We start from the raw sequence: 10,794 nt of genomic DNA, 5'->3' as shown, positions 1-10,794 counted from the left end.
AGAAGGGGCATGGTGACAGGGTGGTCGTCACATCCTCCATGTTTCCCTCCTGGTTGGGTGCCAAGCAAGGGTCACATGAGAGGCCTACTGTAGCGGAATGGACACTGAGAGTGTGGTTTGTGTTGAAAGAGTGACCATAATATTACTGAACAGACTCTCTGAGGAAAAATATAAAGATATATTGCCGATTGCCAGAATATGGCAGAAGTGTTTCATAGACCCCTGCTAGTGGGGTGGGGTTTGTTATTGTGAATACCTGCATTCTATTGTCCTATTGTTCCTGTCTGCCTTGAAAGCATATTATGGGATGTGTTTTTGTGTGGATTGACTCGAAGAGGGAGGGGTTTTGGCAGAGTGTAGATCTCTTGTGTTTTCAATAAACAACCCATTCTAGTTTTGACTCCCAGCCTATGTGTCGTCTAGGTCTTGGGAGGGAATGATGGTATAACGCTACCTGGATTGTTCCATGCTGTACCGGCCTATTTGGATTATTACCTGTTTTCCTGTCTATCAGCGGAGACCCTGTAGATTAAACTACTTCTCCGCTACACCTACCCTGGGGTGGGTTCTTCTGGGCTACACTGGGTACTTTGTACAAGGACACTGCCATATACATGGGGTACTTTTACCTGAGTCACGCTCATGACCTGGACAGATGACTATGTATGAGTGGATGCAGCTGCTAATTAGCTTATTCTCACAGTCGCAAGTCCCTTTGCCAAGACACAATGGTGGTGGTGGTGGGGGGGTTGGGGGATTCCTCCATCCACCTTGTTTGTGTGGATGAAGTAATCTGTTCATTTTATTTTTCATTCAGTCCACTGGCTGAAAAAAAAAAAAAAAAATACCAGTCTATGGCCAACTTTAGTATTTCAGATACTTCCAAGACTGTAAATCCAGCTTTATGTTAATATTTTATGAGCATTAGGTGGTCAGATCCGCCAATGATCTGATGTCTGTGTAGAACCTTTAGCTGAGGCCCACCTTGGGGAAAAGTGATCAAAAAAGCTAGAAAATACTTGCCCAAACACTAAAACATTTTTCGATGCTAAGCCAATCAGCAGCATACCCTTACTCTGCTCCATATGCTGAACCTGAACAGTCGCACAGTAAACCCAATAACATTTAAGGGGATTTTCTCCCTCAAATACATTATTCCTCCTCTCCACCCCTCCTCTGGTCCTCTGCACACAGAGAGCTTTTTTTTCTTGATTTACCTTTTTTTTCATAAATTATCCAGCCCCACCCTCTGTTGCACATCATTCCCCTAGGGCAGTGATGGCGAACCTTGGCACCCCAGATGTTTTGGAGCTACGTTTCCCATGATGCTTCTGCACTCTGCAGTGTAGTTGAGCATCATGGGAAATGTAGTTCCAAAATATCCAGGGTGCCAAGGTTCGCCATCACTGCCCTAGGTGAATGATGTGCATTCTCCTCCCTTTGCCTTATGGCATATGCATATCATATATCCCAGAAGGCAAAGCCTTTTTTTCCAGTAAAGGAGGAGGGGGAGGGCACATCATCTGGAGGTACGCCAGCTGAACCCAGAACAGCCAGCAGTCTCTTGATGAAGTCACACCACAACATGGCAGCCTGGGACTGAGCACTGCCAGCAAAAAAGAGGGTCTCAGCTGGACAATGCTGAATCTGCTGGTTGGGTTAGTGTAACGCTCCTGCGTTTTTATAGTAAGCTGGATTTGCAGCTGCAGAATCTCCACTCAGTAGTCATGTAGAGATGTGTTGAATTACCAGATCCAACTCTCCAGACTCATCACTGTGGACCCGCCTGCTTCAGCATACAGATATACACACACTCAATAAGATGTTCCTGGAGTGATAGGATGTATATGACAGTATAGAGGTGATGTGCTGAAGGGACAGGGGTGAGCAGTGATAGCAATGATAAGCACTTGATAGTAATGTTCAGGAGAGTAATAGACGGTAATAGGTAGGATGCAGATAGGTTAGTAATCATGTATGGTAATAGGTGGTAAAGACAGCAGATGATATACAGGAGAGACTAACCCAGTGCAAGGATAGATGGTAGTAGACTCAAGAGCTAGCAATCTATGTAACAGTGCAGATGATAGAGTTAGTAATGCATAGATAGTAACAGTCCTTAATGTGCAGAAGTAGATAGTGTAAGGTTGTTATGGAGGAATCCCCTGTGGGGTACTTATCACTAGTAAGGTTAGTAAGTAGAGGGGTCCGGTAGTGAGGGAGTGATCCGGTAGCGAGATACGGGATCAGTAGCGAGGTTCCGGTCTGTTCCAGGTAAAGAGAATAGCTGGAGGCTCCGGCAGCATAAGACAAGGCTTGTAAGCATGCGGTTTGAACGAACAACCTGAGAGAGAAAGCCGGCGATTGAAATAGTCGCTCAGAGCGGCGCTCAGTGATGATGTCATACGGCTTAAAGGTATATGCGTTCCACCTAACTAAAACGGTGGGACGCAATATGAAAAGGAAAATGGGCAATAAGGGTACCAAAGGTACCAGAATCTTACAGTTAGTATCTGAAATGTGCAAAACTCACCATCAGGTAAGTAGGAGTTTAACCGGTTGCCCACCGCCGCACGACTATATACTGCGGCGGTCAGCCCCGGCCAGGCAGAGTGACGTATCGGTACGTCACTCGCCTGTCACTGACTTGCGAGCCTATCGCGGGCGGGCGCGCGCCCGCCGCGGCTCGTTCACAGGCAAGTCAGTGCGTGTGACCGGCGGACTCGATGTCCGCCAGTCACACTGCGATCGCTCCTGTGAAGGGAGAAAGACAGAGCAGCTTGTGTAAACAAGCTGCCTGTCAGTTCTCCCTGTGTAAAAGTGAAGATCTGTCCGTTCTACTATGTAGAACGGTTGATCTTTGCTTTTACACCAATAGGAATGTCCCTACACAGTTAGAATCACGCCCCTAGGACACACTTAACCCCTCCCTGTCCAATAAAGTTAACCCCTTCCCTGCCAGTGTCATTTTTGCAGTAACAGTGCATATGTATAGCACTGATTACTGCAGTAATGTCACTGGTAACCCCAAAAGTGTCAAAAATGTCAGTCAAGGGTCCGATCTGTCCGCCGCAATGTCGCAGTACTGAAAAAAAATCGCAGATCGCCGCCATTACGCGTTAAAAAAAAAAACACCAAAAATTACAAAAATCTTTCCCTTTGTTAGTAAACGCGATAACTTTTGCGCAAACCAATCAAAATACGCTTTTTGCGATTTTTTTTACCAAACATAGGTAGCATAAAACAAATTGGCCGAAAAATGTTAAAAAATTTTGATTTTTACTTTTTTTTTTGGGGAATTTCATATAAAAAAATGTGAAAAATATTGTTATTTTTGCAAAATTTACGCTCTTTTTTTGTTTATAGCGCGTGATCAAAAAATCGCACAGGTGATCAAATACCACCAAAAGAAAGCTCTGTTTGTGGGAAAAAAAGGACGTCAAATTCGTTTAGGTACAGCGTCGCACGACCGCGCAATTGTCCGTTAAAATCACGCAGTAAAAAAGCGCAAAAAAACCCCTGGTCCTTTAGCAGCCAAATCCTCCGGGGCTTAAGTGGTTAAATAAAATGGGGGAGTGAAAATCCACTGTAAGAGGCTTGCTGTAAAATGGAGAAACCAGAGGTGGGTCAAATCATTTTTTTTTTTACTCCAATCAGCTGTGGGCATGTCATTCCCTGCCCCGCAGCAGGCATATGAAAAGGGGCGGTATGCTGGAGAGGTCAGTACCTATATATGAACAGATGCCCATATTTAGCCTATGTCATCCCACCCTGTTGTTTACGCGTGCTGCAAGGTGGGGACAGACCTGGCCTGCAGCTGATTGGGGTAAAAAAAAAGCGTCTATATAACGCGGATGGACGAATCTCCTACTGCAGCTATTATATTCTGACAGCTGGCTCTGGCAGCTGTCAGTATACCTGAACAGCAGCTGCATCTGACTAAACAATTTTCAATTGAAGGATGTTGGGCCAGACGGATGACAGGATGACCCACTGAGCAAATGACTGAAATTCACTCAGTGTATGGCCAGCTTAGCTACTATGCTTTACCTTTTTGTTATCTTTCATTACATATTTAATATATATATAATATAATTACAAGTGGAGAAATACAAGTTTGCATAAAAAAAGGTTAAAAAAATAAAGATGTGACATGACATTTATGGTAGGAAACCTTAGTAGTATCAATGCAAATTTACAAATATGTCTGCTGTCAGAAACATAGATTTGGGCCAGGGTAGACAAAAACACTTTGAACTAAAATCACCTCTATATTTTATGATGGCCAAATATGGGTTGATTTTTTTTTTCTATCTAGCTAGAGCGGCACAGTGGTGAAGCGGTTATCACTTTTGCCTAGCAGCAAAAGGGTCGCTGGTTTGAATCCCAACCAAGACACTACCTGCCTGGAGTTTGCATGTTCTCCCTGTGCCTGCATGGGTTTCCTCCAGGTACTCCGGTTTCCTCCCACACTCCAAAGACATGCTGATAGGTTAATTGGCTCCTGTCTAAAATTGGCCCTAGTATGTGTATGAATGTGAGTCAGGGACCTTAGATTGTAAACTCCCTGAAAGCAGGGACTGATGTGAATGTACCGTATAAGCCGAGGCACCTCATTTTACCACAAAAAAGTGGGAAAACGTATTGACTCGAGTATAAGCCTAGGGTGGTAAATGCAGCAGCTACTAGACCCAACTGGACCACCACGAGACACAAAACAGGGGCTGTGGGCATGGTACAGGAGATGCAGGGCTGTAGGTATGGTACAGCAGATGGTACAGGAGATGGCACAGAAGATGCTACAGGCATGGCACAGGTGATGGTACAGGCATGGCACAGGAGATGGTTCGGGCATGGCACAGGTGATGGTACAGGCATGGTACAGGAGATGATATAGGCATGTACAGGCATGGCACAGGTGATGGTACGGCACGGGCATGGCACAGGTGATGGTACAGGAGATGGTACAGGCATGGCACAAAATGTCCTGTACCTTGCCCGCAGCACTGCATGAGGAAATGCAGGGGCTGCGAAAGAGTCTCACTTACCTGTCAGTGAGGCGCCTTACATTTAAAAATGGCACCGCCCGGCACCAACGCGTCACCGCGCATGCCCCGCTGATGCTTGGGAAAGCCCGTACATGTTCAGCTATTCCCGGGCAGATGGAGCATGCACGGTGACGTGTTGGCGCCGGACGGCCCCATTTTTAAAAGGTAAGTGAGACCGTGACTCGAGTTTAAGCGAAGGGGGGCTTTTTCAGCATAAAAAAACATGCTGAAAAAGTCGGCTTATACTCGAGTATATACGGTATATGTAAAGCTCTGCGTAAATTGAAGGGGCTATATAAGTACCTGAAATAAATAAACAAATAAAATAAATTAAAACGATAGAACATGAATCAGATAGCCGTTACGTCACATTGATTTAGACTAATGCCTCGTACACAAGCAACGATTATTGGGCGTGAATTATCGGCCGATTTTCGGCTTGTTAGTATGATGCTTCCGACAACCGACTCCGACTTTTCGGCCGAAAAAAATCTGGTGTGCAGACTATAAAATTTTTGTTGGCCGTCAACACAACGGCCGATTTTTCGTCAGTCAGTACAGATTTCGGCCGACAAAAATCTGATGAGCAAGTCTGGGCATGCTCAGAGAAGAAAAAACACAAAGAAAGCAAACCAACACATGACATCACTTCTGAAGTAGATTTTTGTTGGCCGAGAAAATTAGTGTGCAGTCTAGGCACATTCCAACCAACAAAACACCACTCTGGACAAAAGTCGGCCGATCGGTCGGCCGATAATCGCTGCGTGTGTACGAGGCATCAGTTTCACTGAGTTTCACTCTGATTCAATCAAACTAAGTTGATCGGTCAAGGTGGAATTTTATGAATAGTTTTGCATGAGTCTGTAGCACTCAGAACTCTTCTTGTTCTTGAATAAGTTCGTATTTTGGTTATGGTGGCTATATTAGCTTTGATAAATGATCGATTTATTTTCTGATCGATCTCTTCCAATAGGAATCAATGACCTAAAATCAACAACTATCCCATCAAAATGCCACACGCAGGGAAGTCGATCATGATCAATAGTTAATATACGATTATAATTTAATGGATTGCATTTCTGTTTCCATCATGTAATCTCATAATCTGATCCTATCATTTTCATGAACAAAGTATCTCAGTGTTGCCTACTGATGCAAAACTTTACATAATTTTCTGCCTTGGCCAATCGACTCAGGAAGGAAAGTTTTAACTTTTATGTTGGCCTTACATGCTTCAGTTCTTTTATTTGATTGATGTGCATCAAAACTATCAAATCTGAAAACAATTAAAAAGGCAAAACTTCCCTTCTGATTGATTTATACTCAGAAGGGAAGAGATACGATCAATAATTTATCTTAACTAGTGATTGAAATCCACTTCCCGCGTGCGTCATTTTGGTCGAATAGGTTGTCGACTATAGATTGATTATTTCTATCAGAAGAGAACGATTTGAACTTGAATTGATCATTTACCGACGCTTGTATGGGCACCATTAAGCTTGGTTCACATCTATGCAGTTTGTTTTTGATTCATTTCTTCAGTGCTTTTTGCTGTGCATTTTGCGTTTTTGGCACTTTTTTTGCATGTTTTTTTATGCATTTTGCATTTTTAAATGCTTTTTTTGGTCAATTTGTTGTCGGGTGGATTCAAAAAACGCAAATCATGGTAAAAATGTGGCAAAATCGCAGTGAAAACGCACTACATCCTTTCCTGAAGATTCTTCATTGAAGTATATTGAACCAAAACACACCGTTTTGCTTTAAAAAAAAGTCCCTGTCCCTTTCCAAAAATGCAGCGGCTGAAAAAAGCATAGATGTGAACATTTCCCATAGGAAACTGTGGTGCGTTTCTGCAAAAAGAAGTGAAAAAAACTCATAGGTGTGAACTGAGCTCCATTCACACCAATGAGTTTTTTCATGCTTTTTGCAGAAACGTAGGACATTTTTTTTAACATGGGTTCCTATGGAACACGTTTGCATCAGTGCATTTTTGTGCCTCTGCGTTTTTGGAAAGGATCTTTTTATAATGCAAAATCGTGCTTTTTATGCATTTTTGGTTCAATAGACTTAAATGGAGAAGCTGCAGAAAAGCACGTAGTGCGTTTTTACAGTTTTTTTTGCCGCAATTTGCGTATTGCATTTTTTAATCTGCCCAACAACAAATTGGACAAAAAAAACCCATAAAAAATGCAAATCACTGTGAAAAACTCTGCAAAAAGCACAGCAGAAACGCTCAAAAGCAAACTGCATAGGTGTGAATGGAGTTTTAGATTGTCTGCTGATTTAATCGTTTTGATTGGATTGCACATCGGTCTAATTTAAAAAAAAAAAAAGTGTATAATATATTATTATTGTTTTATTTTTTTTATATTTATATATCGCCAACAGTTTGCGCAGAACTTTACAATAAAAAGTGAGAAAGTACAGTAACCATGCAATAAAATACAAGAGCGTTAAAGTGATTTTAACCACTTGCCGTCTGCTCACGTTGAGCCTACTGCGGCAAAGTGGTTCGTTATCGTCTGGTGCCGTAGACCTACGTCGCCAGACACTACCCTTTCTCGGTGGCGCGCGAGCACCGCCGGAGGCTCGCTCCCACTGTATTCAGTCACAGCGGGAGTCGGGCCAGGGGAGGAGCAGCGGCGATCGCTGCTGCTCTTCCCCGATCGTCAGGGAATCGAGTGTGGAGATCCGCCCGCCTGTGTAAACACAAGCGGGCGGATCTCCTCAGTGACAGGCAGGGTCAGATTGCAGGGTTCAGCATAGTTGAACCCTCGATCTGTGCCTGTGTCACATAGTCACCTCCCCCCCCCCCACACGTTAGTAAGCACCAGGCATACATTAACCCCTCCCTCTCCAATAAAATTAACCCCTTCCCTGCCAGTGTCATTTTTACAGTAACAGTGCATATATATAGCACTGATTACTGCAGTAATGTCACTGGTAACCCCAAAAGTGTCAAAAATGTCAGTCAAGGGTCCGATCTGTCCGCCGCAATGTCGCAGTCCCGCAAAAAAAAAATCACAGATCGCCGCCATTACGCGTTAAAAAAAAAAACACCAAAAATGACAGAAATCTTTCCCTTTGTTAGTAAACGCGATAACTTTAGCGCAAACCAATCAAAATGCGCTTATTGTGATTTTTTTTACCAAACATAGGTAGCATAAAACAAATTGGCCAAAAATTTAAAAAAAATTAGATTTTTACATTTTTTGGGGGGGAATTTCATATAAAAAATTTTTAAAATATTGTTATTTTTTCAAAATAAACGCTCTTTTTTTGTTTATAGCGCAAAAAGTAAAAATCGCACAGGTGATCAAATACCACCAAAAGAAAGCTCTGTTTGTGGGAAAAAAAGGACGTAAATTTTGTTTGGGTACAGCGTCGCATGACCGTGCAATTGTCAGTTCCGTTTTTTGTGGCATGCTAGTCTGATGTGGAAAGTGAAGAGGTTATTTTCATACGAATTTTCCTGCACAACAGAATTCTACTTCAGAAGTGATGTCATGTGTTGGATTGCTTTGTATGTGTTCTTTCGTTTCTGAGCATGCCTGTTCTTGCTCTTAAGATTTTTTTCAGTCGAAATCTGTACTAATGAGACGAAAATCGGACTTTGTATTACGGACAACAAAAATTATATAGCCTGCACATCAGGATTTTGTCAGCCGAAAAGTCGGAGTCGGCTGTCGAAAGCACCATACTAAAGGCCTGTACACACGATAAGAAATTCGGAAGGGAAAATTCGTCCGACGACCGATCTGCCGATTTTCGGACTGTTAGTATGGTGCTTTCGACAGCCGACTCCGACTTTTCGGCTGACAAAATCCTGATGTGCAGGCTATATAATTTTTGTTGTCCGTAATACAACGTCCGATTTTCGTCTGATTAGTACAGATTTCGACAGGGAAAAATCTTATGAGCAAGACTAGGCATGCTCAGAGACGAAAGAACACATACAAAGCAATCCAACACATGACATCACTTCTGAAGTAGAATTCTTATCTTACGGGAAAATTCGTATGAAAATAACCTCTTCACTTTCCACATCAGACTAGCATGCCACAAAAAAACGGATGACAGATCGTTCCATAATCTGATCGTGTGTACGGGGCTTAACAATCCGAAAATCGGCAGATCGGTCGTCGTACGAATTTTCCCTACAGATTTTCTTATCGTGTGTACGGGCCTTAAGAGGGCCCTGCTCAGAAGAGCTCACAATCTAATAGTTGTATGGCCGACCATTAACCACTTGCCGACCGCCGCACGACTATCTACGTGGGCGGTCAGCCCCTCACAGGCAAAGTGACGTAGGTCTACGTCGCTCGCCTGTGAGGGTTTAGGGAGCGAGCGCGCGCCGCCGGAGGCGCGCTCCCGCTCCCGCGTGGTCACGGACCCCCCCGCGCGCGTGACCGGCGGACCCGATCGCCGCCGGCCACTCTGCGATCGGCGGGGGAGAGGGAGATAGTCAGGCAGCTTGTGTAAACAAGCTGCCTGTCATTCTCCTCTCTGTATGAGAGCTGATCACATGGATCTACTATGTAGATCCATTGATCACTCTGCATACAGTTGAAGCCACAGCCAATCACAGTTAGAATCACGCCCCTAGGGACACACACAGCCCCTCCCTCTCAAATAAAGTTAACCCCTTCACTACCAGTGCATTTTTACAGTAACAGTGCATATGTATAGCACTGATTACTGTAGAAATGTCACTGGTAACCCCAAAAGTGTCAAAAATGTCAGTCAAGGGTCCGATCTGTCCGCCGCAATGTCGCAGTACCGCAAAAAAAATCGCAGATCGCCGCCATTACGCGTTAAAAAAAAAAACAACAAAAATGACAAAAATCTTTCCCTTAGTTAGTAAACGCAATAACTTTTGCGCAAACCAATCAAAATACGCTTTTTGCGATTTTTTTTACCAAACATAGGTAGCATAAAACAAATTGGCCGAAAATATTAAAAAATTTTGATTTTTACATTTTTTTTTGGGGGAATTTCATATAAAAAAAAGGGAAAAATATTGCTATTTTTGCAAAATTTACGCTCTTTTTTTGTTTATAGCGCGTGATCAAAAAATCGCACAGGTGATCAAATACCACCAAAAGAAAGCTCTGTTTGTGGGAAAAAAAGGACGCCAAATTCGTTTCGGTACAGCGTCGCACGACCGCGCAATTGTCCGTTAAAGTCACGCAGTGCCGAATCGCAAAATGCCCTCTGGTCGTTTAGCAGCCAAATCCTCCGGGGCTTAAGTGGTTAATCAGATTATGAGTTTACATGATGGAAACAGAGATGCGATTGATAACTTATGATTTTAGGTTCCGATCACATCCTGAAATCTACTTCCCTGTGTGTGATCACCATAGATTAATTATTCTTTTTGGAAGAGATTAATCAGAAAAGAAATGGATCATTAATGGGTGCATGTATGGCTATCATTACATGTTATAAGCAATTTTTTTTTTTTTTTTTCAGTGTGTTAATGTATTTTTCCAAATGATGGTTAGTTCTAATTTCCCACATATCATTATCAGAGGACATACAAACTTTAGTGTAGCTTATTTCTACCAAAACATTATATGATGGCAGATTTTTATAAAGGAAGGATTATATAATGGCATAAAATGTTTTAAGCCTGGCGACATAATAAAATGCAGATTGATCTAATGGCAGGCAGGGAGCTTGTAGAAGAAAGGGTTAACAGCGCAGGCACCCTTAGGATGTAATTAGAGGGACCTTGTTATAAAGA

This window comes from Pelophylax lessonae (genome assembly GCF_965119305.1).
Source record: "Pelophylax lessonae genome assembly, chromosome: 1".
Lineage (NCBI taxonomy): Eukaryota > Metazoa > Chordata > Amphibia > Anura > Ranidae > Pelophylax > Pelophylax lessonae.
The sequence above is the reverse complement of the archived record's forward strand: the minus strand, read 5'-3'. Positions refer to the sequence as shown.